Below are 27,468 nucleotides of genomic sequence, written 5' to 3'. Positions count from 1 at the left end.
AAAACTTCCCCTGATAGGCTACGTGACGATTCACGTAGCCTATCACGGCTAGATCTGCAAAGTCAGCCGTGATAGGCTACGTGAATCGTCACGTAGCCTATCACGGGTGACTTTAAAAAAAAAAAAAAAGCGCGTACGCGAATGGCGGCCCCCATAGGGAGCCGCCATTCCCATTCCTTATTTGGTGGCTGTAGTCTACGTAAACATTTACGTAGACTACAGCCACCAAATAAGGAAAGGGAATGGCGGCTCCCTATGGGGGCCACCATTCGCGTACGCGCTTTTTTTTTTTTTTTTAAGTCACCCGTGATAGGCTACGTGACGATTCACGTAGCCTATCATGGCTGACTTTGCAGATCTAGCCGTGATAGGCTACGTGAATCGTCACGTAGCCTATCAGGGGAATTTTTTTTTTTTTTACTTTCGCGTTCGCGGCCGGGCGAGGCGGGAAGCCTCCCCCCCGGCCTGAATTTCGGCCGGGCGAGGCGGGAAGCCTCCCCCCCCGGCCTGAACTTCGCGGGGGGAGCAGCGAAGCGCTCCCCCCCACCGCGAACGGCCTTCGACGACAGGTAAGTGACTTTCGTCCACCCCTAGGTTGCACTGTATATGAAAAATACATATCTCTGCACAGAAATACAGGAGGATGAGCTTGGTAGCCCCATCGAGAGCATCTGGGTTAAAATAAATGGAGCAAAGAATAAAAGGAACATGGTAGTCAGAGTCTACTACCAGCCACCCAATCAAAGAGAACACGAGGATGAAACTCTTGAAAAGCAAATAGCCAATGTTTCAAGGAAGCATGATGTAGTAGTAATGGGGGACTTCAATTTCCCCGATATTCGTTGGGAGACAAATGCTGCAAAACATGGCCCCTCCAGGAAATTCCTGACTTGTGTGGCAGATAACTTCCTCCTACAGAAAGTAGAGGAAGGAACTAGAGGATCGGCTATCCTTGACTTGATCCTAACCAACAGAGATGACTTAGTGGGTAAAGTAGCAGTTACAGGAACTCTGGGGGAAAGCGACCATGTTGTATTTGAGTTCATGGTTCTAAAGGAAGCAAAAGCCGAGTGTAGCCAAAGGCGTACCCTGGATTTTAGGAAAGCTGATTTTAATAAACTCAGAACAATGACAAGTAAGGTCCCAAGGCAAGACAGCAATCGGCTGTCTAGCCAAAAAAAGCAGAGCAGGAGAAGCATGGAGGGAACGATCCTCTCCATGCTTCTCCTGCCCTGCTTAGGCTAGGTGGTCGCCTCCGAACTCAGAGGCAGTCGCCTCCGAACTCAGAGGCGGCTACCTATCTCGATAGGATTGCTCCCTTATTGTACAATCCTTAAAAAAGGTAAAGGTGTCCCCAACCAGTCGTGTCCGACTCTAGGGTGCGGTGCTCATCCCCGTTTCTAAGCCGAAGAGCCAGCGCTGTCCGAAGACGCTTCCGGGGTCATGTGGCCGGCATGACTGAACACCGAGGTGCACGGAACGCTGTTACCTTTCCCGCCGAGGCGGTACCTATTTATCTACTTGCAATTTCTTGCTTTCGAACTGCTAGGTTGGCAGGAGCTGGGACTGAAGACGGGAGCTCACTCCGTCACGCAGCACTCAGGTCTCGAACTGCTGACCTGCCGACCTTCCAGTCTGCAGTTCAGCGTCTTAACCGCTAAGCCACCGTGGTCAGTACAATCCTTACTTAGAAGTAAATCCCAGTGAGTTCAACAGGCTTACTCCAAGGTAAGTAGGTATACAATTTCTTAAACCTCAGCCTTAACCACACCTATTCAGGAGTACATTACTATGTATCCTCAATCACATGAACTCACATCTCTACACGTCTACTCAACAGATGCTGAAATACCAAGATCTTAGGTACAGCTGTGGTGTCCACAAGGTGTATTATGGACTGTGCTAAATCAGACAAAGATTAAACTTGAAACGTATAAGATTTATTTCCCCACGGATGTTTACATAAAGGAAGCACTTATTAGTATACCACCCCAAGTACTGTCCAGGCAGGCTATTTCTCGATAGAGAAAGAGAAGATGGAGGCAGGGAGTTAGAGCTGGCCAAATATGGAGTAGGGGGACACTTGGAATATAGTGAAGTGGTACTGGGAGACCTAAACACAATGGGGAAAAATAGAATTCCAGTGGCACAATGTGGATAGATTTAGAGAGAGAACACGAGAAAGAAAAATAAATAAATTCAGAGTGCGTATATTTACCTATGGAGGAGGCGGAGGAACACAAACGGTTTAACTTCCTGGTTGGTTACAATCAGTTGGGAATTCATAGAGGGCACTGGCTCCCTGGTTCCTGAGGGCTTCTGCTCACTAATGGGGTAATCACCATAGTCTTCATAGAATATAAAGCCACCATCCTATGTACAGTGACCTTCATTTCCATACAGACAAAGGCAAATATAGGCAGTGGCAGACTATGGGGGACTGGTGGCAGACTGAGCTGTGTGTAGGGACTCATGAGTCCTACGCAGTATAGATTGCAGGCTGCAAAAATCAAATTTTGAATGGAGGGCACTGAATGGAATGAAAACTCCATTTTGAATGGAGGACACTGAAGCAGTGTTTCTCCTTGAGCCCTGACTGTTTTGATGAAAATAACAAACGTAGAGTGAGGAAAGGAAAATGGGAGAAGGTGGCAAGGGTGGGAAGCTGGCTAGGTGTTGGACACACTTGGCACAGGATCCTGCAAAAGCCTAGCACAGCATCCTTGGCTTTCAGGTTGGCTACAGGAATGATAAACCATTAAGCTTAAAACCAGCAACCCCTAATAGTCACAGCACTGTGGGGCATGGGATTCCTGGGGCTTTCGGTGACACGCAATATGTCTGTGGCTCCAAGCTTGCACTCACACGTGCAGTGTGGGGGTCCCCGAGGTGTCCTAGGCAGTGGACCTGGCTCCCAATGCAGTTGAACAGCACCACTGGAATGGACAAGAATGAGTGCTTCACGGGGGTGAAGCTCTGTCTGGTTATATAAGGCAGCTGATGAAGCATGGCAAAAGTGTGACTTCCACAGGATAAACAGGGCATTTGCATTTGTCCCGAGTTCCCACTGTTTTCCTAGTGTGGCGTAGTGGCTAGAGTGTTGGACTGGGAGTCAGGAGATCTGGGTTCTAGTCCCCACTCAGCCATGGAAGCTCACTGGGTGACTTTGGGCCAGTCACAGACTCTCAGCCCAACCCACCTCACAGGGTTCTTGTTGTGAGGACAAAATGGAGAGGAGGAGGAGGATGTACGCCTTGGGTTCCTTAGGAGGAAGAAAGGTGGGATATAAATGTAATAAATAAATAAATTTCCCACAAAGGATGGGAAGAATGTGTTTGGCCACAGCATGAAGAACTTCATCAGGAGGGCTTTAAACTGAATCCTACGGGGAAGGGAGATGTAATGTTGGGGGTAACAATGGATGTAGGCACATGCACTGCAACAGAGAGAACAGCTCTGATAGCACTCAATAATAGTCTTCAGACACATGTAGGAAGAAAGCCTGACTATGAAGCACATGGTCTTCGATGTCTATATACTAATGCCCAGAGTATGGGAAACGAACAGAACGAACTTCAACTCTTAATACAGGAGGGAAATTATGACTTGATAGGTATAACTGAGACTTGGTGGGATGACTCTCATGACTGGAATACAGCCATTGAAGGATATAACTTGTTCAAAAAGAACAGGAGGAACAGAAAGGGGGGTGAGGTTGCACTGTATGTGAAAAATACGTATCTTTGCAGAGAAATACAGGAGGATGAGCTTGGTAGCCCTATCGAGAGCATCTGGATCAAAATAAATGGAGCAAAGAATAAAAGGAACCTGGTAGTCAGAGTCTACTACCGGCCACCCAATCAAAGAGAACACGAGGATGAAACTCTTGAAAAGCAAATAGCCAATGTTTTAAGGAAGCATGATGTAGTAGTAATGGGGGACTTCAATTTCCCCAATATTTGTTGGGAGACAAATGCTGCAAAACATGGCCCCTCCAGGAAATTCCTGACTTGTGTGGTGGATAACTTCCTCCTACAGAAAGTAGAGGAAGGAACTAGAGGATCGGCTGTCCTTGACTTGATCCTAACCAACAGAGATGACTTAGTGGATAAAGTAGCAGTTACAGGAACTCTGGGGGAAAGCGACCATGTTGTACTTGAGTTCTTGGTTCTAAGGGAAGCAAAAGCTGAGTGTAGCCAAACGCGTACCCTGGATTTTAGGAAAGCTGATTTTAATAAACTCAGAACCATGATCAGTAAGGTCCCATGGCAAGCGACACTAACGAGAAAAGGAGTCCAAGATGGGTGGGAGCTTTTAAAAAAGGAAATTCTCAGGGCACAATTACAAACAATTCCAACAAGAAGAAAAGGTGGAAGACAACAGAAGAAGCCAATGTGGCTTCACAAAAAGCTTAGGGATGACCTGAAAACAAAAAAGGACACATATAGGAAGTGGAAAGAAGGCCAAGTAACAAAGGAAGAGTACAGGCAGGTAGCACAGAATTGCAGGGATGGTGTTAGGAAGGCTAAAGCTGAGAATGAGCTGAAGTTAGCGAGGGATGCTAAAAACAACAAAAAGGCTTTCTTCAGCTACGTGCATAGTAAAAGGCAGAGGAAAGAAATGGTTGTTCAGCTATTAAATAAGGATGGCAAAACGATAACAGATGACAAAGAAAAGGCAGAGGTGCTCAATTCCTACTTTGGCTCAGTCGTCTCCCAAAAGAGGGTCTATGACCCCCCTGGCAAAGGCGAAGTACAGGCTGAAGGGGCAGGATTGCAGCTTGAGATCGACAGGCATATGGTCAAGGAACACCTTCTTACTTTGAATGAGTTCAAATCTCCAGGGCCAGATGAACTGCATCCTAGAGTAATAAAGGAACTGGCAGAATAACTCTCAGAACCGCTGTCTATTCTCTTTGAGAAATCATGGAGGACGGGGGAAGTGCCAGATGACTGGAGGAGGGCTAATGTTGTCCCTATCTTCAAAAAGGGTAAAAAGGAGGAACCTGGGAACTACAGACCAGTCAGTCTGACATCAATCCCCGGGAAAATTCTGGAGCAGATGATAAAGCAATCCATCTGGAAGCACCTTGAAACCAATGCCGTGATTACTCGAAGCCAACATGGATTTGTCAAAAACAAGTCCTGCCAGACAAATCTGATCTCATTTTTTGATCAAGTAACCTCCCTTGTTGACCATGGGAATGCTGTAGACATCATATACCTCGACTTCAGCAAAGCTTTCGACAAAGTGCCCCATGATATCCTGATGCACAAACTAGCAAAAAGTGGGCTAGATGAAACAACGATCCGGTGGATCCACAGTTGGCTACAGAATCGGACTCAAAGTGTGCTTCTCAATGGGACCTTCTCCAACTGGGGAGAGGTAACGAGTGGGGTACCGCAGGGCTCAGTCCTGGGCCCAGTGCTCTTCATCATTTTTATTAATGACTTGGAGGAGGAGGTGCAGGGAATGCTGATCAAATTTGCAGATGACACCAAATTGGGTGGGATAGCTAATACTTTGGAAGACAGAAACAAAATTCAAAGTGATCTGGATAGACTGGAGGGCTGGGCAGAAAACAACAGAATGACATTTAATAGGGATAAATGCCAAGTTCTGCACCTAGGAAAAAGAAACCAAATGCACAGTTACAAGATGAGGGATACGTGGCTCAACAACACTACAAGCGAGAAGGAACTTGGAATTGTTGTCGATCACAAGCTGAATATGAGCCAACAATGTGATGTGGCTGCAAAAAAAGGCAAAATGCTATTTTGGACTGCATTAATAGAAGCATAGCTTCCGAATCCTGGGAAGTACTAGTTCCCCTGTACTCAGCACTGGTTAGGCCTCATCTGGAGTACTGTGTCCAGTTCTGGGCACCACACTTTAAGAAGGATGCAGACAAACTGGAGAGGATTCAGAGGAGGGCAACAAAGATGATCAGGGGACTGGAAACAAAGCCCTATGAAGAGAGACTGAAAGAACTGGGCATGTTTAGCCTTGAGAAGAGAAGACTGAGGGGAGATATGATAGCACTCTTCAAGTACTTGAAAGGTTGTCACAGAGAGGAAGGCCAGGATCTCTTCTTGATCATCCCAGAGTGCAGGACACAGAATAATGGGCTCAAGTGACAGGAAGCCAGATTCCAGCTGAACATCAGGAAAAACTTCCTGACTGTTAGAGCAATACGACAATAGGGAACCAATGACCTAGGGAGGTGGTGGGCTCTCCCACAGTGGAGGCGTTCAAGACACGGCTGGATATCCATCTGTCAGGGATGCTCTGACTTGGATTCCTGCATTGAGCAGGGAGTTGGACTTGATGGCCTTGTAGGCCCCTCCCAACCCTACTATTCTATGATTCTATGATTCTAAATATTCCTACTCGCATGAGGACAACTCCTATTGATTATGTCACTGCAGAGGCCACACAGGTCATGAACCTCAGTTACATTGAAGGTGGGTAGCTAGTGCATAAGTCCCATGCCCATGCAGCCTTTCAGAACAAAAGACTTATTAGACAAGATGCTAAGGTGATTCCAATGAAAAACATACATAAAAGCCACCAGGGCTGAGTTTCTGAGATCCACAAGACTTACTTGCAAGTAAATGTGTATGAGGATTGTAGTGTGTGACTTACTCAGATTGGAAAACATGACTTCCTGACATTCTTGCTGGCCCTAAACACAGTGTTGTTGCAGCTGTCTGTACGTTTCAGAAAGTATCAGGCATGGACAGTATCAGTGCACTGACTCCCTCCACCCCTAATTTGTCCATATTCACTTACATTTAGGGAAAGCACTCAAGATTTGCAAGGCTCCTGGTTTTGTTACAGCCCACATGGAAATATGTAACATGCGGAAATGAATGTGGCAGGCAAGGACAGTGCTTACAGACCTTTAAAGTGGGATTACAGCTCAGACTCAAACATAGAGGATAGGTCTGTCAATAACTATTGGCTATGCTGACTTGCACATCGTTCCCTTTCCCCCAAAGTGCAAAGGGACAAATGCTTGTGCACTTTCCTGCATGGAAAGTGCACAAGCTGTGTGCAAGAAGCACACACACCTCTCCTCCAGAAAAGGAGACAGCCCCACATTTCAACAGTTTGCTGCAGCATGCATGAAATACATGAACACGAAGCTGCCTCATTGCGCCCATCCAGCCCTGTATTGTTCGCTACAATTGGAAGCAGGAACGTAAGATATCAGGAAGAGATTTGACCTTCCCAGCTCTGCTAGCCAAGACCCTTTAACTGGAGATGCCACGGATCTGATGCACTCAAAGCATCTGCCCTGCGGCAGAGTTATGGAGCCTCCAGATCTTTTCCTCTTTTCTTTTTTTAAAAAAGCATTTGATTGTATTTTTTCAAAGAAATAATATAATTAAACAAATACAGTTAAACAAAACTAAAACATACATCCAAATAAGACCCCAAAATACAAAACACATATAACCAAAGATAAACATTGGGTTTGATCCAGACTAAGCCATGCAATGAATGCACTGAATGCAATGGGACTGAATGCAATGCACTGAATGCAAAACATGCACTGAATGCAATGGGACTGAATGCAATGCACTGAATGCAAAACATGCACTGAATGCAATGGGACTGAATGCAATGCACTGAATGCAAAACATGCACTGAATGCAATGGGACTGAATGCAATGCACTGGATGCAAAACATGCACTGAATGCAATGGAACTGAATGCAATGCACTGAATGCAAAACATGCACTGAATGCAATGGGACTGAATGCAATGCACTGGATGCAAAACATGCACTGAATGCAATGGGACTGAATGCAATGCACTGGATGCAAAACATGCACTGAATGCAATGGGACTGAATGCAATGCACTGAATGCAAAACATGCACTGAATGCAATGGGACTGAATGCAATGCACTGGATGCAAAACATGCACTGAATGCAATGGAACTGAATGCAATGCACTGAATGCAAAACATGCACTGAATGCAATGGGACTGAATGCAATGCACTGAATGCAAAACATGCACTGAATGCAATGGGACTGAATGCAATGCACTGGATGCAAAACATGCACTGAATGCAATGGAACTGAATGCAATGCACTGAATGCAAAACATGCACTGAATGCAATGGGACTGAATGCAATGCACTGAATGCAAAACATGCACTGAATGCAATGCACTGAATGCAAAACATGCACTGAATGCAATGGGACTGAATGCAATGCACTAAATGAAAAACATGCACTGAATGCAATGCAACTGAATGCAATGCACTGAATGAAAAACATGCACTGAATGCAATGGGACTGAATGCAATGCACTGAATGCAAAGCATGCACTAAATGCAATGGGACTGAATGCAATGCACTAAATGCAAAACATGCACTGAATGCAATGGGACTGAATGCAAAACATGCACTGAATGCAATGGGACTGAATGCAATGCACTGAATGCAAAACATGCACTGAATGCAATGGGACTGAGTTAGTCATGATGGGCAGAGCAACGCTAAGCTGAACCGGTCGGGAGGCAGATCCATCTCTTCATCCCCAGTCCTACTAGCTCATGCCAGCCAGGGCAGAAGGTAGGGTTTGGTTTCGTTTTGCTGTTCAACCTGGCAGGTCCAGGTATTTGCAGTCCCCCCCCCCCCCTTGACCATAGTGGGGTGTTTGTGCGGTTATTAGCTGTGTTAGCTTCAGGACTGGCATAGCCGACAGGCGCAGACCCAGTAATTTTCACCTACTTCATTCACAACAACCATTTTACAATAGGTAGTACCTACTGTTATATTAAACCTTTATTTACTTATTTTTATATTTGGAGGTCGTAACAAGCATATTACATTTTACTATTAGCAAAGATATAAAGTCACCACGCTGACAGACCATGTGTTACAACAGCACTTTGACTGGAATGTAAAGTTCATTGCAAAGGGCATATCCCATTACTTACATGAACAACTCTTAGCAGTCTGTATTGGAGTGGTGGAAGATAAATCTTATCCAGGAATAACTATTAGGTTTCTGTTATGCCCTAGTAGAAAACAAATGTCTGAATTACTGGGGGTGGGGTGGGGGGTTGAAGAAGAAGAGGTCTAATAAATTGCCAAAAAAGAAATTGGTGAAATTATATCAGCTGTGATTGGGGTGGGGGGACACCTACACATTCCATAATCTTCTAGGGTCCAAATATCACATCTACAGCTGTGCACAAATTGCCTCTCCAAATTCTCCAGCCTATTTGTGGGCAGAGAAATTGGGGGGACAATTTCACCCAGTGGCTCCTAGGGAAGGAGAAATCCCCCAACAGTTTCTCACATATAGGGTTCACTATCGGCAGGGGTTGTAGCACAGGTTCTACAGGTTTTTCCTAAGGGGGTTTGCTTTATTGCACTGCTTTTGCAAGTGGCAACAGCATCAACCATGTTGAGGCTTCCACTCTTCTGAGGCAGAATTTTGAATGTCTTTTTGGTGGTATTTTTGAGCTTACCTAATCACTGCAAGGTGGCCAGGGGTGCCGTGTGTGTTTCCTCTCTCTATTACACATCTTTCCATCGCTCTGCAGCCTCCCAGGCCACCTGCACTTCCTGAACTGAAAAAACTCTATGGGAGGAATTACCTCAAGATGTTTTCTCATGATAACTTTAATTGAAGTGTGGGAAGCTGAGGAGGCTACAGGCTGCCACAGAGACTGTTGAACAATGAATCTCTGTACACTCCATGGCCACCTGATAAATAAATTAAGCTCTGTCGCCACCTCATAAGTAAAGTGAGCGCAAGAATCCCAAACCCAACCCATGAGAATTTCTCAGAAATGTCTTCTCCTTTGAATTTCTTTTCGAAAGCAATTTCTTTTTATGTACAATTGCATGAGAATGGTAAAAAAAAATGTGGGATAAATTTTTGGCACAGCACCAATCACATCAGAAGATGTAAACAGCTAAGAGAGCAATCCTGGGACCTGTAGACAGTGCCTAAGGGGCCATAGGATGCTGAGGAAGCCCCCTCCCCTTCCAGAGCTGTAGATTACCTCAGAGGGAAAGACCTGAGTGGGGATTCTCCCCTACACACACACACACACACACACACACATATACACACACACAGCCCGTCTGAGACACCATGGAAAGCTCCATGGGGCTTTCCAACCATGGGGAATGGAAGAAGAAGGAGGGGAGAAGGTGTGCTGGTGGGCAAGGAAAGAAGAGGGCATGGATCTGCCAGGTCAAAAGGTCTCTCAGCCACCAACCTCACCCACAGCAAGGTGAGTGAGCTAAACAGGCTCAGATGCCCATCTAACGCAAAAAGAGTTTTCAGAGAACAAAGAAGCTTAAAAAAAACCTCTGCCATTCCTCCCAACCTGCTGGGCTCTTGCTAGCAGGGCATTGGATGCTCAGAGCATTCTGACATCAGAACACTCTGTTCTATGGGTGTCTCTAGCAGTACAGTACTATAAATATCTAAATATGCAGTACTATAAATATATAAATATCAGAAGTAAGCCCCCATTTACAGGCTGAAAAAAATTCACATTCCACTCCAAAGACTCAATTCTTCTTTTTCATCCTAATTTTGGCATCTCTCAGTTAGCCTATGGCAGTGACACATACCTACTAGAAGGTAAATACAATATATGGATGGGAGATAATGGCTAGTTTGGGAGTTAATGTCCCATCCAAAGAGGCTTACTGCTGCAGTTACAACTCACAGCAAGCAATTAATGGCACCCCCAGCACCTTAAAAAAAATTAACAGCAGCAGCACAGTTGAGTGACTATTGGAAAATTGGTCATTCTTCAGAGATTAATGAGCAATTTTCTGTCAGAGTACAGAGTGCACTCTGGTAGAAAACTGACAAAAGCTGCCCTGGACTTGGGGGATTATTTTTTAACAACCCATTTTGTTGTACATATTTAAAAGGAGACTTGTGGATATCACCACCAGCCCAGAAGTATATTCTCATTATTTTTCCCTTTAAGCATCAGAAGCCAATAAAAGACAAGATACACTGGACTGGCTATCTACAATCTAAAACAGCCAATTATAGCTGAATAACCAACAAGGTGTAAAACATTAAATAAGGGATTTCCCCCTCTTTTCAATTCCTTTCATTTCGGTTTGTTAGACAAATAAATGCCAGCAATGTAGCCAATTAAGCTCCATTTAAATCAGTCACAACTGATTAATGTGAATTGTTTCACTATGATTGCTTAAGCGTCTCCAAACAGGTATTCCCTTAAAAAGCATAAAGTTTCAGAAGAGAACTGCCTGATTATGGAAATGTAATTACGCCTATCACAAAATGTAACTCATTTCAGAAACTTGATGTGAAGTACACAGAGGAATACTCCCATTTCCCTCTACAGAAGACAAGCCTGGTTTAAAACTGGGAGTGATTCTCATCCCAGAAACAATTCATTGTTACAAAGGTTTCTTTTACATAGCATCCCACAGCAAACTCATCAGCTGCCAAAATATAGAATCATAGAGTCGGAAGTGACCTTGGAGATCATGTCGTCCAACTCCCTGCTCAGTGCAGGCTCTGCAATGCGGGATGAAGCTACAGCATCCCTGACAGAAGGCCATCGAACTATGGCATCCCTGACAGAAGGCCATCCAGAAGGCCATCCAGCTACGGCATCCCTGACAGAAGGCCATCGAACTATGGCATCCCTGACAGAAGGCCATCCAGAAGGCCATCCAGCTACAGCATCCCTGACAGAAGGCCATCCAGAAGGCCATCCAGCTACAGCATCCCTGACAGAAGGCCATCCAGAAGGCCATCCAGCTACAGCATCCCTGACAGAAGGCCATCCAGAGGGCCATCCAGCTACAGCATCCCTGACAGAAGGCCATCCAGCTTGAAGAAGAGAGAATCCCCCACCTCCCAAGGAAGTCAAATCCATGACCAACAGCCCTCACTGTTAGGAAGTTTCTCCTAATGTTTAGCCAAAACCTGCTTACCTGCAACTTTCAATTATTGGTTCTAGTCCTGCCCTCTGGAGCAATAAAGAACAACTCTGCTCCATCTTCTGCATGGCTTTCAGTTATCGGAAGACTGCCATCATGACTTCTTCCTTGCAGGCACCCTTCTGGTGCTCTTTCAGGAGGGCTGCCTGCCTCTCATCCCCAAATCCTCCCAGATTAGCAAGAGTGCAGAGAGCTTTGCAGAGAAGTGTGCCTCGAAGCCCATCACCACCTTTTCCAGCAGAGCTACTAGCCTGTGCTTGCTTGAAGGTGTCACTCATGGTGTCCTCAGGCCAAAAGGCAGGTATAGCACATGCCCCGCAGGGGGCTAGAACAGCTCCCCATGTGCTCGTGGTGCTAGGATCTCTAGATGGCTCTGCCATTCCCTGGACTGCCCTCAACCTTCCCCACTAAATTCCCACATAACCTCAAACTACCCTACCCAGTGATAGCTCCTTTAGAGCTCTGACTAGTTCTGATTGAAAACTGGAGTGGATTCACCACCCCACTGACATCGGAGCCACCAGCCTCCACTGACCCCACCCCATTTGCTTGCTCTAGTCGCTCACATCCAGGAAACCTGGAGCCCAGCAACAGAGCTCGCCTGCTTTGATCACCCTCAGTTGTGGAATGTGGCCCCATCCATAAGCCACAGTCTTTCAGAGTGGCAGGCTGAGTCAGGTGACTCATGAGTAGGTTGGCCACTTACATTTTGCCGAAAAAGAGAAAGTGCATCATCAAAAACAGATGACAAGAGGATACCAATTCCCATAACATTTGCATATGCTAATTAAGAGAGAGAGGAGAGATGCAAATTTAGAAATGGTAACTATACTTTAAATAGAAATACATTAAAGTTCACAAACTGTGATCAGGTGACCTGTGTGCCTGCTCAGTCTGCTATCCAGGCGCAGTGGATAGGCAAATTCAAGGCCCAGCTCTTCCTTCGGATGGTTCTTCATCTTTAACTCAGACAGGACAGTCCTTCAAATAGAGGACACCTTCAAAATAGAGGACTGTTCTCAGTAAATTAGGAGAAGATCTACACTAATGTTTTTCATATACTGCTTTTCTAGCATTATTTCCCACTTTTTGTTCTGTATTATCCAAAATATTGTAACAGATGTCATTGTGTGTGCTACGAGCTACAAATGCCCAAGAGGGATGTAGCATTACCATGATGGGATCGTATTGATATGACACGAGGTGTAGATCTGGCCCAGGACACCTGGCCACCCAAAGATTCACTCCAAGATTTTTTTTAAAATGTTGAAATGGGGCAGGCAGAAACTAAGCATAATATAGGAGTCTGAGTCAGGTGACCCAGCAGCCTAAGTAAAGAGAGAAAGAGAACAAAAGAGACACAGAGAAAAAGAAAAAAAAAACTTCGAATGAGCCACAAGCTCAGTTCAAAAACCACACTTCCATTTAGAGCAGTGCCACACGAAACACCCTGGTTTGTACACCCTGTTTGTTCAGTTCCAGGGAACACAGAGCCAAAATATAGAGCTCATCCGCTCTGACCAACCCCCAGCTGCGTAGAAGCAATTAGGATTCCAGAATGCCAGGATAATGCCTTTCTATACCCAAAAGAAACTCAGAAAACAAATCAGTTTCCACATAGGTGGAAAACCATTAATACAATGGGTTGTATTCAAAGGTGTCCATCCATCTGCCAGCAGAATGGACACCACTGGCAGAATGGACCCCCATCCCCCCCCAGAGCAGGGGGGGGCACACAGGAGGTGCAGGGGACAGGAGAGGAAATCCACTCATGTAATTTTGGATAGAGCCCAATGTTATCACAGGCTTCCTTATTTGCAATTACTTTCCAGCCAAAGTATTCACCTTCATGAGGTGTAGTTCTCAGCCTTTGTCTGGACTGTACCACTTCAGACTGGGGGCTCACATGATTAAATGCTGGTCCTTACACACACACATTCCACTTGGAAGACTAGATGTCAGTGAGAAGGATTGTAGCCTACCCTTCTCTCTGACGTGTTAGTTTTCTATGCACAGGAGTGTTTATTCATAGAGTAGCATTACATTATGATACACACACCTACAGCCTGAAGTGGTACAGTCCAAACACAAGTTCACCACCTTAGCTGCTGTTTATCAAAAATAGGCTGGATTCTTCAATCAGAACCTCATTCTAACTTATGTTAGACCAGTTTCCTAAACTGCCTTTCTTATTCCTAGTTTAACCCTCCATTCGTTTAACTGAAGCAGAGATCTAATTGTGAGGCAAACAATTTGTCTGAATAATCCCAGAGGAGAACTTTGTAACTTTAAATAAGAAGCATTTATTTTTAAGTCACAAGACAAAGAAATTTGCTCTGGAGAAGAAACAAATAAAATACATCAGGGCAAACTGCTCATTACACTAATGCATGTAACAGTGCCATAACGATGCCTGAACACTACTTTTTTAAAAATTAAGCTGTTAGGAAGGCAATTGGAGCAGGAAAATGGTAGATAGAAAAAGCTTTAAGCATCTCTCCCTACCTTGCTGCTTCTCTGCCTTACATTTTCCCGTCCTGAAGCTGCCTTGCTTTAAAAAAAAAAAAAAAAGTTTTGAGGTACTATTCTATACCTTACCATGGAGCATGGAGTTTTATCCTCTTACTTACACTAAATTGTTAAGCTAAGTGCAGGGTGTACAAAATCCATAGGCTGTATCCACTGTTAGTCCTACTTAGAATCAACCCACTGAAATGAATGGGACTTAAGTTAGACTAACATTGGATACAACCCATAGTTATCACAATTCAAATACCATGTTCAGAGTAATCTTGAACTCAAATCTAAGTCCTGTCAGACAGGCAGGATGTGATTACAGTATTGTGGCCACTTAGGAAATGAGGACTGAAGACTAGAGGGTTAGCTTCAAATTCAGACTGGCCATGTAATGTAAACTTTTGTCCAGCCAGCAAAACATAATTTGGTGTTCACAGTTTCCAGTGGAATCAAGATTTAATTAAACCATGCAGGTAAGTAAAACAATGAATTTTGTCAGATAACACAGTTGTTCTGTGATGGATTGTCTCCATAAACAAGTGCATAAAAGGGTAGGAGGAAACAACTTGTGATTTTACAGTTTGGGTGTCTTAATTTATGGTTTGTGTTTTTATTGTTATTTGCATTATTAATTGTTTTATTTCCTCCTCTGCTGGAAAGAATCATTTTATGCTGCTTTTTACTCTTTGGGTATTGTATTTTAATACTGTATGTTGTTGGACATCCATACAAATATAGCTAAATTAAATTAAACAAACCAACAAACACAATAAAAAACCAGTTCATCCAAGGAGACCGTTGCGGTTTTGTATTATGGATAGAGTCTTGGAAGAGACCTTGTAAATCTGGAAGTGACGGTGGATTCCTTGAAGAACCTTCTGAAACAAAGAGAAAGTTTGGAATGTCATTTCTGTTAGGAACAAATATTTTGGTTTTGTACCTGATATCCTGTTTACCAGGGAAATAAACTAATTGGTTTATTGAAACTCACAATGTCAGTGACAGATCTATTAGAAATGAAGATTAAGGTATGCAACACCCTTCACTCTGACAATGGTAGCATTTGCATACAGAGAAATACAGACCTACACTTAGGGAGGAATCCTATGGCTGCTAGTCAGTGGCTAGATGGCCATAGGATACATCAGTTTCCAGGAACCGACCTCAGAGCCCATGCTCCGAGGTAGGTTCCCTGAGAACTGACCTTCCGTCCCTCCCATGCTGCCTCACAGGAAGCTCAGAATGGCCCCGTGCTCTGCACTTGGAAGAGGAGCACAGAGCAGCCAAATTGGGGCATTCTGGGGGGCTTCCAGGGCAGGGAAGGTGGAAATGCAGTTCTGGCACATCATGTGTCATCCAGCAGATGCTTCTCCCACTCCGCCTTCCCAAGGCTAGACAGCTGAAATCGGCTGTCTAGCTGCAAATGCAGGGTGGCTGAAGCACGGAGGGAATGATCCCCTCCATGCTTCTCCTGGCCTGCATTGGATAGGTGGTCGCCTCTGAGTTTGAAGGCGGCCGCCTAGCCCGGTAGGATTGCTTCCTTATACAAGTAAGTGTGTATAGCCTTAATGGCGAATACAGCATATTACTAGTCCCCCTCTAGGACATTGAGAAATTCATCACAGAGTGTGTATGTGTGTGTGTGTGTGTGTGTGTGTGTATGGGGTACAATCCAGCCCTATTAAATTGATGTGTTTTGTCACTGACTTAATTAAGAGAATGATTATATCCATTGTTCCTATCCACTTTCAACAATATTCCCCCATGTTCAGCAACATTAGCTAACATCTCTGACAGCAAATTCACTAACACTCTGTAGAGTTTGCTATTGCATTTTCCCATCTCAGTATTACAATTCAAAACCACTGAGTGGTATAGACATGCCACCACAATCAATATTTGATACAAGCCAGCATTTGTTCATGTTCAAATGATATAGCAACTTCCTCCAGGGAGCATATTAAATTTCATAATTGTTCAGTCCAAAGCACTACATTATTAATGAGATATTAAAGTTGAGACTGGAACACATGAAACAGAAAACATGGAGAAAATAAAGTTCTTGTAGTTGATGCCCTTATTTTATGTATCATCACAACTCTTCATATAGATGTGTCATCAGGGGAGCAAGAGATACATTGTCATATCAATGATCGTTGCAGGGAAATAAGTATTTCTTTTACAAACAAACTGTGATGACAAGAGTCAAGAACAGTTCTAACACAAACCAAGTCCTGTGAGGAACGGTTGAAAGAGCTAGGTATGTTTAACCTAGAGAAAAGAAGGTTAAGGGGAGGCATGATAGCGGACTTCAAATATCTGAAGGGCTAACATGCAAAAGATTAAGCAGAGTTATTCCCTGTTGCTCCAGAGGGCTAGAAGTTGCAGGTAAGCACAGTGGGAAAAATTTCCTAATGATAAAACCTGGTCTACGGCAGAACAGACTACCTCCGGAGTTGGTGGGCTCTCCTTCACTGGAGATCTTTAAGTAGAGGTTGGATGGACATCTGTCAGGAATGCTGTCAATGCATGAGCAGGAGGTTGGACTAGATGACCTTCAACTCTATGATCACATTGGAAAAGCACTATCATAAACTTGAATCCTCATGTTTAGAGGGTGTTTATTATATTATGTCAGGTCTTACAAAATCACAGCATGGCTTCTACACAGTCTGTCACTCATAGCATCAAACTATATAGTGAAGCAAACATCATTGTGACCCCATCAGGTGGTGAGGTAATAAGGCTTCCATCTCATCACTCTCCTCATCATTATAAGTGACTGGTTCTCCATGCAGATGCCATGTGATGAATTTATAAAGACCATTTCACACATCATACAACAGTAAAACTTGATTTGCTACCAAACACCCAACCATGAAGTTGTAGTCATCCATAGCTCCATGGCAAGCATGTGTTATTACATTAACACTTCACATTTCTAGGATTGCATGCATGGTACATGTAGGGCACCAGCCAGATTCAAGGGGCCTGTCACTCTACATCAATTGAGAATGGGGCCCTAGAACACACCTGTGATTCTGCATTGCTGGAGAAGATTGGTCATGGTGGGCAAGCTGTCTTCTTGACAAGCCCATCCATCTTCCCTGATCATTCCACTGAAGAAATTCTCATACATTTTCAAGGAGCCTCCAGGAAGCTGCAAACTCCTTGCCCTCGCCAACTCTGAGTGATGGTAGTATTCCTGGCACAAACCATCACACTGATTCCCCAGCAACATTTGTGAAATAGCTTTATGGGCCTCAAATCCTGAATTCTACTTACTGGTAAAAAATGGTAATAACAATAAACTATGTATTGCATTCTCTAGTATCAGGTGAGCACAAATTTTCTTTGCCTGGTCAGGCAGGTTGTCTCTTGCTTTGTCACAAATGAGATTATCATGGACACCCTGCCCACCTTGTTTGAGTGCTTCTCCTTCATTTCCTCCCCAGCACCTCCTCTGTAATGGACAACTAACAATTGCATGTCTTGGATGTTTAAACTGCTGTTCTGCCTTTTAGATAGCCTCAACTATTCAGATACAATTTCAGATTTGTCAGACTTTGCTGAAGTGAACTGCTTAGGGAACACATTTCTCTGTGAATTAATTTTCATGTCATCATAATCACCAGGTTTTTTTTCCAAATTGAGTGTGAGTCTGTCATTTATCCCTCCTTTGGAAGCTTTAAATAGAAGTATTGGAGGGAGGAGGGAGAGGTAGCTTTAATGTATTCTTATATGGACATAAGACTGCCACTGATAAAAAAGAAAAAAGACTTCTGGTCTCCAACATAGGCAGTCAGTCTCCAACACTGGCCAGTGAAAAAAACTATTTAGAGAAATTGCAGGATCCTTATCACCTACTGATGCAGGTTTCATCTACAGTCTCCATGTTACAAAATAATTAAAAATGGTTGAAGCATATGCATTCATATCCATTTTACAATATGTAAACCAGCCTTGCCCAGCATGGTGCCTTCCAGATGTTCTGGACTGCAACTCCCATCATCCACAGCCAGCGCAGTGCCCTCCCATCATCCTCATCTGGAAGGCATCAGATCGGGAAAGGCCAGCATAAACAGATAATTACGAAGTTTTTCATAATGATTGATCCCTCTTTGAATATTGATTTTTTTCTTTCATGCAATTGCTTTTGGCTTATTAAAGCACTAGTTTTCATGCCCCACTTGTGGCCTCCTATGAGACATCTGGCTTGCCACAGTGGGAAACAGGACTCTGGACTAGATCCAGCCTTCCCCAATGTGGTGGCCTCCAGATGTTTGGGACCAATTCCCATCAGAAGCTGGCATGGCCAACACTCAGGAATGTTGGGAGTTGTAGTCCAAAACATCTGGAGGGTACCAGGTTGGGGAAGGCTGACCTCAGGGTCGCTTTTATATTATTTCATAGCAATGTCATCCACTCATGGAGTTCCTAGTAAGTTTTTCCAAGATACTATCCACTCATAGGAATATTTGTGCAGTCACAAGCTTCTTGGGCTGAATCTACACATAGCAATTATATCATTATCATACCGTTATCATAACTATAGTGTACACATGACACCAATGGGCACCAATAGTTATGATAATGGTATGGTAACAGTATAACTGCTATGTGTAGATTCAGCCTCAGTCAAAAAGAACAAAGGGGAAGTTCTCAAAATAGTTCTCAAAGCTGGAACCTGCTGATGTCATCCAAGGTGTGTGGCTGCAGGCAGGATCAACTCCATCACTTCGAGCTGGCAGAACATAAAATTGTTACAAGAGTTCCAGAACAAGCACTCATTAACCCCACTCCAAGATCATATATTCACTAATATTTATTGAAGTGGTAGTTGTGGACTAATCTAGGATTGGCCTCTTCACTCACCAAAGGAAATGTAATCTGATGTAATCCAGGTCATCCAGAGGAACACTGGGATGGAAACTTAATGTGTTCTGAAGACATATGGTTGCCATTACTTAAGCCCATTTCATACATCTCCAGGCCACGGTCTTGGTATGGTGCAAGAATAGGCATCATTTCCACTTCTACCAAGCAGATAACATTATGTGTAAAGTGGTTGTTCCATGTGGATTCCCAATTGCATGGATGCCTGAGTCACTTAATTCATCTCTCAAGAAATATGAGAAAAATTGTGCAAATCGTGTGTCCATGAATGACGTGTGCAATCCCCTGACCCAGTTCAGACTGACCTCAAGTAAAATTAATTATTTTCCAGACAAGCTAATTCTTGTTTTAAAATAATTCATTTTAACATATGATGATTTCCAGAGGGGTAGCCATGGTAGTCTGGTGCAACAAAAGCAGTGAAGAGTCTTGTGGTACCTTAAAGACTAACAAATTTATTCTGGCATAAGATTTATTATGGCATAAACTGTGTCCACGACAGCTTAGGGCAGAATAGAGTTGCTAGTCTTTAAGATGCCCCAAGATTCTTTGTTCATTTGAACTTGACTCCAATCTCAATCAAACCCAGTTGATGATCATATAGGGTGGCTGGGTAACCCACTTTACAGAGGACAGTCCTCTGTTTTAAGCACTCTCAGAAGACAGTCCTCTATTTGAAGTTGCCCTCTATTTGATGGGCTGCCCAGTCCAACTCCAGTTTAAAGATAACCACTGGGAGAGCAGCAGGAGCCTTGAACTTTTCCAACAAGGGTCAGCACCTGGAGAACAGAGTGAGCAGGCACACAGATCTCCTGGTCACAACCTTCCCCACTATCATAGCATCATAGAATAGTAGGGTTGGAAGGGGCCTACAAGGCCATCGAGTCCAACCCCCTGCTTAATGCAGGAATCCAAGTCAAAGCATCTCACTATGGTGAGATGTACTGTATTTTTATTTTAACTGTAGTTATTGTAGTCCCAAAGTGTGTGTGTGTGTGTGTGTGTGTGTGTGTGCAAATGTTATGCAAATTGATATCCTCATTTGTCCTCTTTTTTGGTGATGCATTTCCTCTTTTTTGGCAATGCAAAGGGAACATGACAAGTCCTTAATCCCTACCACCAGCTTTCATTACCTCAGCTGCCCCTTTCTATACCTGGCTAGGTTTGTGGAAAGGGGCAGCTGCACATGGGCAAGGCATGCAGGCAACCTCACAGTGGCAGAAAACATGCAGGCTTAAGGACTGGAAATGTAGTTCCCTTGCTTTCTAGTGTCAATGGATCCCTCCACACCTGCTCACAAGCCTTTACCACTGCTTCTTGCATGGGTAAGTTTGGGGAAAAGAGGAACTGGGGGCAAAGAGGACATGAAATTAAGGGAGGGGCCATGGCTCAGTGGTAGAGCCCCTGCTTTGCATGCAGGAGGTCCCAGGTTCAATCCCCAGCATCTCCAGGTAGGGGACTGGAAAAAAATCTGCCTGAAACCCTGAGAGCTGCTGCCAGTCAGTGTCGACAATACTGAGCTAGATGGACCGATGCTCTGACTCAGTATAGGGCAGCTTCCTATGTTCCTATATGTAGACTGGATCAACCTTCAAAGGGATCTGGGCTCAATTTAAAATGTGCTCAAGGTTAAACTACAAGAATTCACAGTTCAACTTCCCTTCTCCCATTTCAAAGTTCAGCCCAGTCTTAGGTAACCATGCAACTGGGCATGCACATGAAATGTTTACGCCATACATTATGTTATCTGTTGGGTGGTCAGGGATGGGTTTGCATGGTTCCTCTGCCTCATGAGAACACAGTGGGAACAAAGTGTATGCTTAAATCTGCCACTGGAAAAAATTAAACTTAGGGCACATCCTACAGCCCCCAGCATGCCCCAGCCAGCATGCTGGGAGGTGTAGGACTTTTTTCTGCCTAAACATGCAAAGGATTGCATCCTTAAATGTATATAATACCAAGAAGGTTGTCAGTGTTGAAATAAACTGATTCCTTCAAATGTAGGTTAACAAAAATATGAAAGGGCTTAGCAAATTACCTCAGATAAACAACAACAACAACAAATGAATAGAATCTAGAAGTATTCTGTAATGCACCTAGCACAACAAAAGAGCTAAATGAATTGACTTCACAAATAGCTTAATCTATTTTTGTATATTTGACAGGAATAAAATTACACTTCGAAACAACACAAACACTGAACTTTAAAACAGACACACATACAAACCTGAATGATGTAGAGCCAAGCAGTTTTAGGCATCTGTTTATGCCACTATAGCAAAGCTCTTTTAGTTAAATACACATTTATTAAATTATGTGACTACATGTTTTAATTATATAATTGCATGTATTCAATCCAATTCCATCATAAGCACATATACTGTAATTAAGGCTCATAATGATTGCAAACAAATCATTCTATGTTGAAGTTTTTTCCACATGCAGAAAGTTAATTTTTAAAAATTACACAGCCTAAAATGACACTGAGATGTACTGAAAGGAAATCGTTGCATACGCAAGGAGCAAATAAACCATTCATTATGTATACATTGTAACAGACAAACACACACACACCACCTTCATTTGTAAATTGCCCCCTTTATGTTATGTCTAAAAGCCAATCAAGAGGAATGAAGTCCATTCTGAAAATCAAACCCCATAATGCACAGAATCCCTACTCCAATGACTCCATGAGATATCCAGGGAATTGCCCCAGCTACATACTTTGGAAGAAGCCCAATACTTCCCTACAGGACGAAGCCCTTAGTCGAAAGCCAGTCGAAACCTGCATGGGATAGAGGGTCTGGCCATGGAGACTTGCAGAAGCAAGTTGGAGGCAGCGGGAGGTTGCAAGTGAAGGTAGTCTCTCTTCCTTGGACTGGTGATGAGTTGAAGCAGCTACAAGGTGCCCAGAACTGAAGACAGCTTCCAGGCAGAAAACATGTCCTCTGACAAATCTTCATAGGTTAACAGGGTGGTCTCTTACACATCGCCAAAAAAAGAGGACCAAAGGTGATACTAATCTGCATAACATTTCCATATGCTAATTTATATGTATAGATGCGAATTTAGAAGAAGAAGAAAAAAGCTGTAATTTAAATAGAAATATAACACATTTCACCATGGGGTAGGATGGAGCAGGGCGGGGTGGGGAGACTGTGACCAACTGACCTCTGTGCCTGCTCAGTCTACCATCCAGATGCTAAACGTTACTGGGCAACTTCATCGCACCTGCTCTTCCTCCTTATTCTTCTTCAACTTTAAACTGGACTTGGACTGGACAGCCCTTCAAACAGAGGATGTCTTCAAATAGAGTACTGTCTTCTGTAAAGTAGGACACCTGGCCACCCTAGCTTAGATCCTGAGTTGCCCTTCCACAAATGGAAGGGCTCCTTCCATTCACAGAAAGGCCATGGATCCCTCGGAGGCTTCCCTTGGCAGAAGGAGGGAAGGCCATTTTCACTGATTCTGCCTTTGCTCTGAAGTGCCCCCTCCCCACACTACCTCCCATACTATTCCAGAGGGTCCCCCAGCCCTCTGGGGAAAAGAGGAATTGGTGAAAATTGTCTCCCCAGCCCCACCAGTTCCTTCATGAACTCTCAGGTTCCAAGCAGGCATGTGTGTGACTGGCAAAGGGTGGTAGCTTTGTTTTGGAATCCTGGTCCGCATTTGAAAAACTTTGCTGTAGCTAAAGTCTCCTTCACCTGAAGCATGTTAACAGAGCAGATCCCAGTGTTCAGGGTGGCAGGTAGTACAGCCTTCTCATGGGACTGTACTACCTCAGAATACATGTAGGGGCCGAGAATCGCTTGCTTAAAAGCACCCTCCCATTCTTATTAGCCATGTACATTGGCAGAACTCCACATCAGAGCAGAGGTGGACTCTTGCTTTCCACATGTACAGAAATGTTTAGCATGGTCTCTGTTTCAAACATGTGGTGTCTCTGTGTATTCTGAGGTGGTTCGGTCCCAAAAGGGGACTGTACCATGTGCCATCCTGAACATCTGAAATAGCTTATTTATTAAATCTAAATCATGTGAGGGAAAACCCATCCAGTTCAACAGCACTATTAGAGTCCCTGATGTTAAACACACTCAAGTGCCTTGCTTGGCTGGTCTCCTTACATTTTATCTGCTAAGCCACAGAAGCCTCTACCTCTTTCTATATTTAAGTGAAATGTGAGCCTTTAAGCTGTGGGGAATATTTGTGCCATTTGCTCCAACCTTCATCTTTTACAAATGTCAACTGAGCTTTTGTAATAGGAACAACAGACAATCTCCCTGCCTCTACAGGAGTCTCTCCAGCCAAATCACTTGCTAATGACGCCTGTCTGGCTCATACATACAAGGTCACCAAAATACCTTGTTTGTAAAATTTGCTTTGCCCAAAGGGCATTTCACTCACAGAAACAAGCCTGTGTAGTTGTCAGAACAGTAGCTCAGCCCACATAGCGGAGTCATAGGTATTTGGGTGGAAAGGGGGAGGGGTGGAAATGTTTAAGTAAAAATGCTGTTCAAAAATATATAAAGATATTCGCTGTGTTCTAATAATAGACCTCCTGAATCTTGAACTATGTCTATTTCATCCTTAAACTCTAGTTATCCCAGTCTGGTAGAAAACAAAAATGCACATTCTATACTCTCAACATGCCATTAAAAAGCAAAAGTTAAAAACCAGACAACACCCTTCATTTGTTTATTTAAAACATTTTTATCCCACCTTCACTCAAAGACTGAAAGGTGGCCAGTGATTGTTGGAAAACTACAAGGCCATCTAAAAATCAAACTACAAAAATTAAAAACAGCAGAGTAAAAATAACCGTCTAGAGTGCCCAATTAAAACATTGTATAATAGAGTATCAGTGCAATCCTATATGTGTCTATTCAAAAGTAAGCCCCATTGAGTTCAATGGGTCTTACTCCCACATAAATGTGTCTATAAGATTGCAGCCTTAAGAGAGCAATCCTATGGCCGCTAGACACTTCCTAGAGGGCCATAGGATATGCTCTATTCCAGGAACCGACCTCGGAGCCCGTGCTCTGAGGTCGGTTCCCAGAAATCCGACCTCCCCCCTTGTCTGGGCTGTCTCAGAGGCAACATGGAGAAGCCCCATCCTCCAAGCTGGGAAGAGGAGCACGGAGCAGTTGAAAGGGGGGCTGGAGGTGTTCCGGGGCAGGGAGAGCGGAGCTGCGCATACAACATATTGTACGTGCCGTACGGCAGCTTCCTCTCCTGGCCGGCCCCCCCGCCGCTAGACAGCCGAAAACGGCTGTCTAGCGAAAAACAGTAATGTAGGATAGGTGCGGAGGGAAAGATACCCCTGTGCCTCTCCTGCCTTGTTTTGGATAGGCAGTCGCCTCTGAGGTCAGAGGCGGCCGCCTATCCATTTAGGATTGCACTCTAAAGCAGTGAAATCCAAAAGCCTTCTCCCAAAGGGAAGGCTTTTAAAATGCAGCAAAAAGCCAAACACAGGGCACAGCAACTGAGAAAGCTCTCTCCTTCATCCCAACCAGATTATTTCAGGTGTTGCTGGGACATACAAGAGGGACTGTTGATGATCCTATTTATAAGCAGGCAGGCTTGTATGGGAGAAGGCAAACATGACATCCGGGTCCCATGATGCTTTAAAGGGCTTTAAAGTGATCATGGTTCATTCAGAAACTGATTTGAATTAACAACCTCAGCAAAACAAGATGCAAGAACTTCCTCTTGCATCATCAACCTTCTTATCTGGCTGCCAAGATTAATTTGTGTCCTTTGCTATGATGCTGTATTTCCCCAATAGGCCTTTATAGGCAAATTTCCTGTAATGGCTTGCAACATGCATTTCACGGTTTCTCTCAATCATCCCGAACAGTCCTTCTTTCTTCAGCACTCCACAGGAGATCTTACCACAGCGGCAGGATGTTATTTTGTGTGTGTATCTGTACCTGTAGTATCTGTAAAATGTTGACAAGCTCTCAAAAGTATGTTTGAGGTGAGCAAAGCTGTGTCTAGGATGCATAGCCTCTGCTGGTTACATCACACATGAAAGTCACCACTGTATGCTGTACTTAGTGGAGAATGTGTGGTAATGTGTGAATTCTCCCAGGGCCTAATGCAAATAAATGGTACATAGAAAATATGGCTAAAGACATAGATTTGAATCCGGAGATGTTGCAGCAGAAGAAATTCTGGCAGTGGCACTGTTCCAGGGCCAGCCCTACCATTAGGCAGAATGAGGCAATCACCTCAGATGGCAGATGATGGGTGATATGGAGGGTACAGCAGTAGTTGCCCCTTGGCTATTAGTCTCTGTTGGAGGACAGATCGGTGTGTTCCATGTGGCTTGTTCTGCCCTGCAAAAGCTACCCTTCTGCATTCGGGGGATGGGGAAGATGCTGTGCCATCACTGATGTTGAAGTAAGATTCAACTACCTGTCCAGACAGCTTTTGTACATGGAATGGAGGTTCCCTCTTGTCCTTTGCCTCAGGTAGTAGGTGTCATGGCCCCAGGTCTAGAGGCTCAGCATCACCCCAAAGAAGACTCTGAGCCCAGCGAGACACTGATCACCTCACTCCAGGAAGGACCCTCTGCCATTTCCGCATCCCCCAGAACCAAGGACTCAGCCCTCCCATCAACCTCAGCCTCCAAGAATAACTCTTCCAAAATCTTTCAGGTCCCTCCACCACATAGGAGCTTAAGGTTATAGAAATGAGCATGGGCCCTTTAAGGCTGCAGTCAGTTCCCAGTGGGAGGTGGAGCTTCTGAGGGACCTTTGCGGACCAACCTACTTAAGTCCTCAGTTGCTGCTAGTCCCTTGCTGGAACAACAACCCTCTTCATGAGGAATTACCCCAGCCTAGCAGCTCCTGCAGAGTGCTGTCCGAGGTGCTATGAGTCTCTGCCTTGCTGTGCTCTTTGCCTTGCCAGTTGTCCTTCCTTCTGCCAGAGCCTCCTTGAGCACCGCGGTGACCAGTTGCTTGCCTTGGGGCCCAGCCCCAGCCAGGGCAGCAAAATGTCTTGGGGTGGCCCTGCACTGTTCTGTGAACTGTAGTGCACAATCAGCAGAAGACATTGCATGATGTTGTGCAAGAGATTGTGCAACACCTTGAGTAACAACACCTTGTGCCAGCATGCATCTTGATATGTTTTGCAAGAGAGTGTGCACACATATGGATTTCAGTTCTCTTTCCTCACACAAGGATCTTGGGCTAAGTCTGCAAACATTCTTTTTCCACGCAGAAAAGGCCTTCTACTTCTAGGTCCAGCCCATATTTTTTGTTTCTAATATTCATTGCCCATTCATACACCAATCAACCATGCTTTCTGCACTCTTATACACAGGCTATTCACAGTTCCCAGTTACACATTTACTAAAAGAGAATTCCAATCTCCCATTAAAAAAAAAACAACCTTAAACATAGGCAGTATATAGAAAGAAAATAAAGGAATACAAAAAAGGGGAGGCTAATTTCAGAACAACAGCAAAACAACTATCACAAATCAAGAAAATTTTATCTTCAAGGTACAAAGTACTTCACTATAATGTGAATTCCATAGAAAATGGACCAATTAGACCTGATTCACCTTCAATTATACCAGGGCAGTGGTACCGATATAAAATGGATTGTGCTACTATAATGAAGCAGACATCAAGTGTCCAAATTTCAGGCTGATCACAGCTCTTGCTTGGTAAGGGAATCATGGATTTTTTTTCTCTCTGTCAAGAATGTATTTGTAAAAGGAATGTACAGTCAGGGCCAGAAATACTGGAACAAGGATAACTGTTTTGGCACTTGGCCTCTGTATACCACCACATTGAAGTTGAAAGAAAACACACCAGATGGGAGCGAAGTCAGGACTTTCAGCTGTAATTCAAGGGGTTTGACAAAAGTGGGGTGCTAACCATTCAGGAAGGACAGCCAGTGGCATACACACACACCCATCGTTGGTGGCTCGTAAGTAATAGAACAAACCAACATCATTTGAAACTGAAGGATCGCCTTTAATACCTGGATGAAAATCCTTTGCAGTCAATGACTGCCTGAAGTCTGGAACCCATGGACATGACCAAATGCTGAGTTTCCTCCCTCGAGATGC

The 27,468-nt window shown here is 44.1% G+C and overlaps 1 protein-coding gene across 2 annotated transcripts in view; it reads right to left on the bottom strand.

Moving 5' to 3' along the window:
- Positions 1-14,257: 14,257 nt before the first annotated feature.
- EIPR1 (EARP complex and GARP complex interacting protein 1) overlaps positions 14,258-27,468 on the bottom strand; it is a 219,873-nt gene continuing 206,662 nt past the window's right edge. Inside the window, exon 10 of one of the 2 annotated variants that reach the window (XR_014786564.1) lies at positions 14,258-15,368. The gene's annotated coding sequence lies outside the window, so the exon portion shown is untranslated. The remainder of the gene's footprint in view (positions 15,369-27,468) is intronic. The other variant, XR_014786562.1, reaches the window with a different exon arrangement.

This window comes from Heloderma suspectum, chromosome 1, assembly GCF_057233095.1.
Source record: "Heloderma suspectum isolate Gila_16-S chromosome 1, 16-S_ref, whole genome shotgun sequence".
NCBI classification, from domain to species: Eukaryota; Metazoa; Chordata; class Lepidosauria; order Squamata; family Helodermatidae; genus Heloderma; species Heloderma suspectum.
This window is presented reverse-complemented; position numbering and strand designations above follow the sequence as displayed.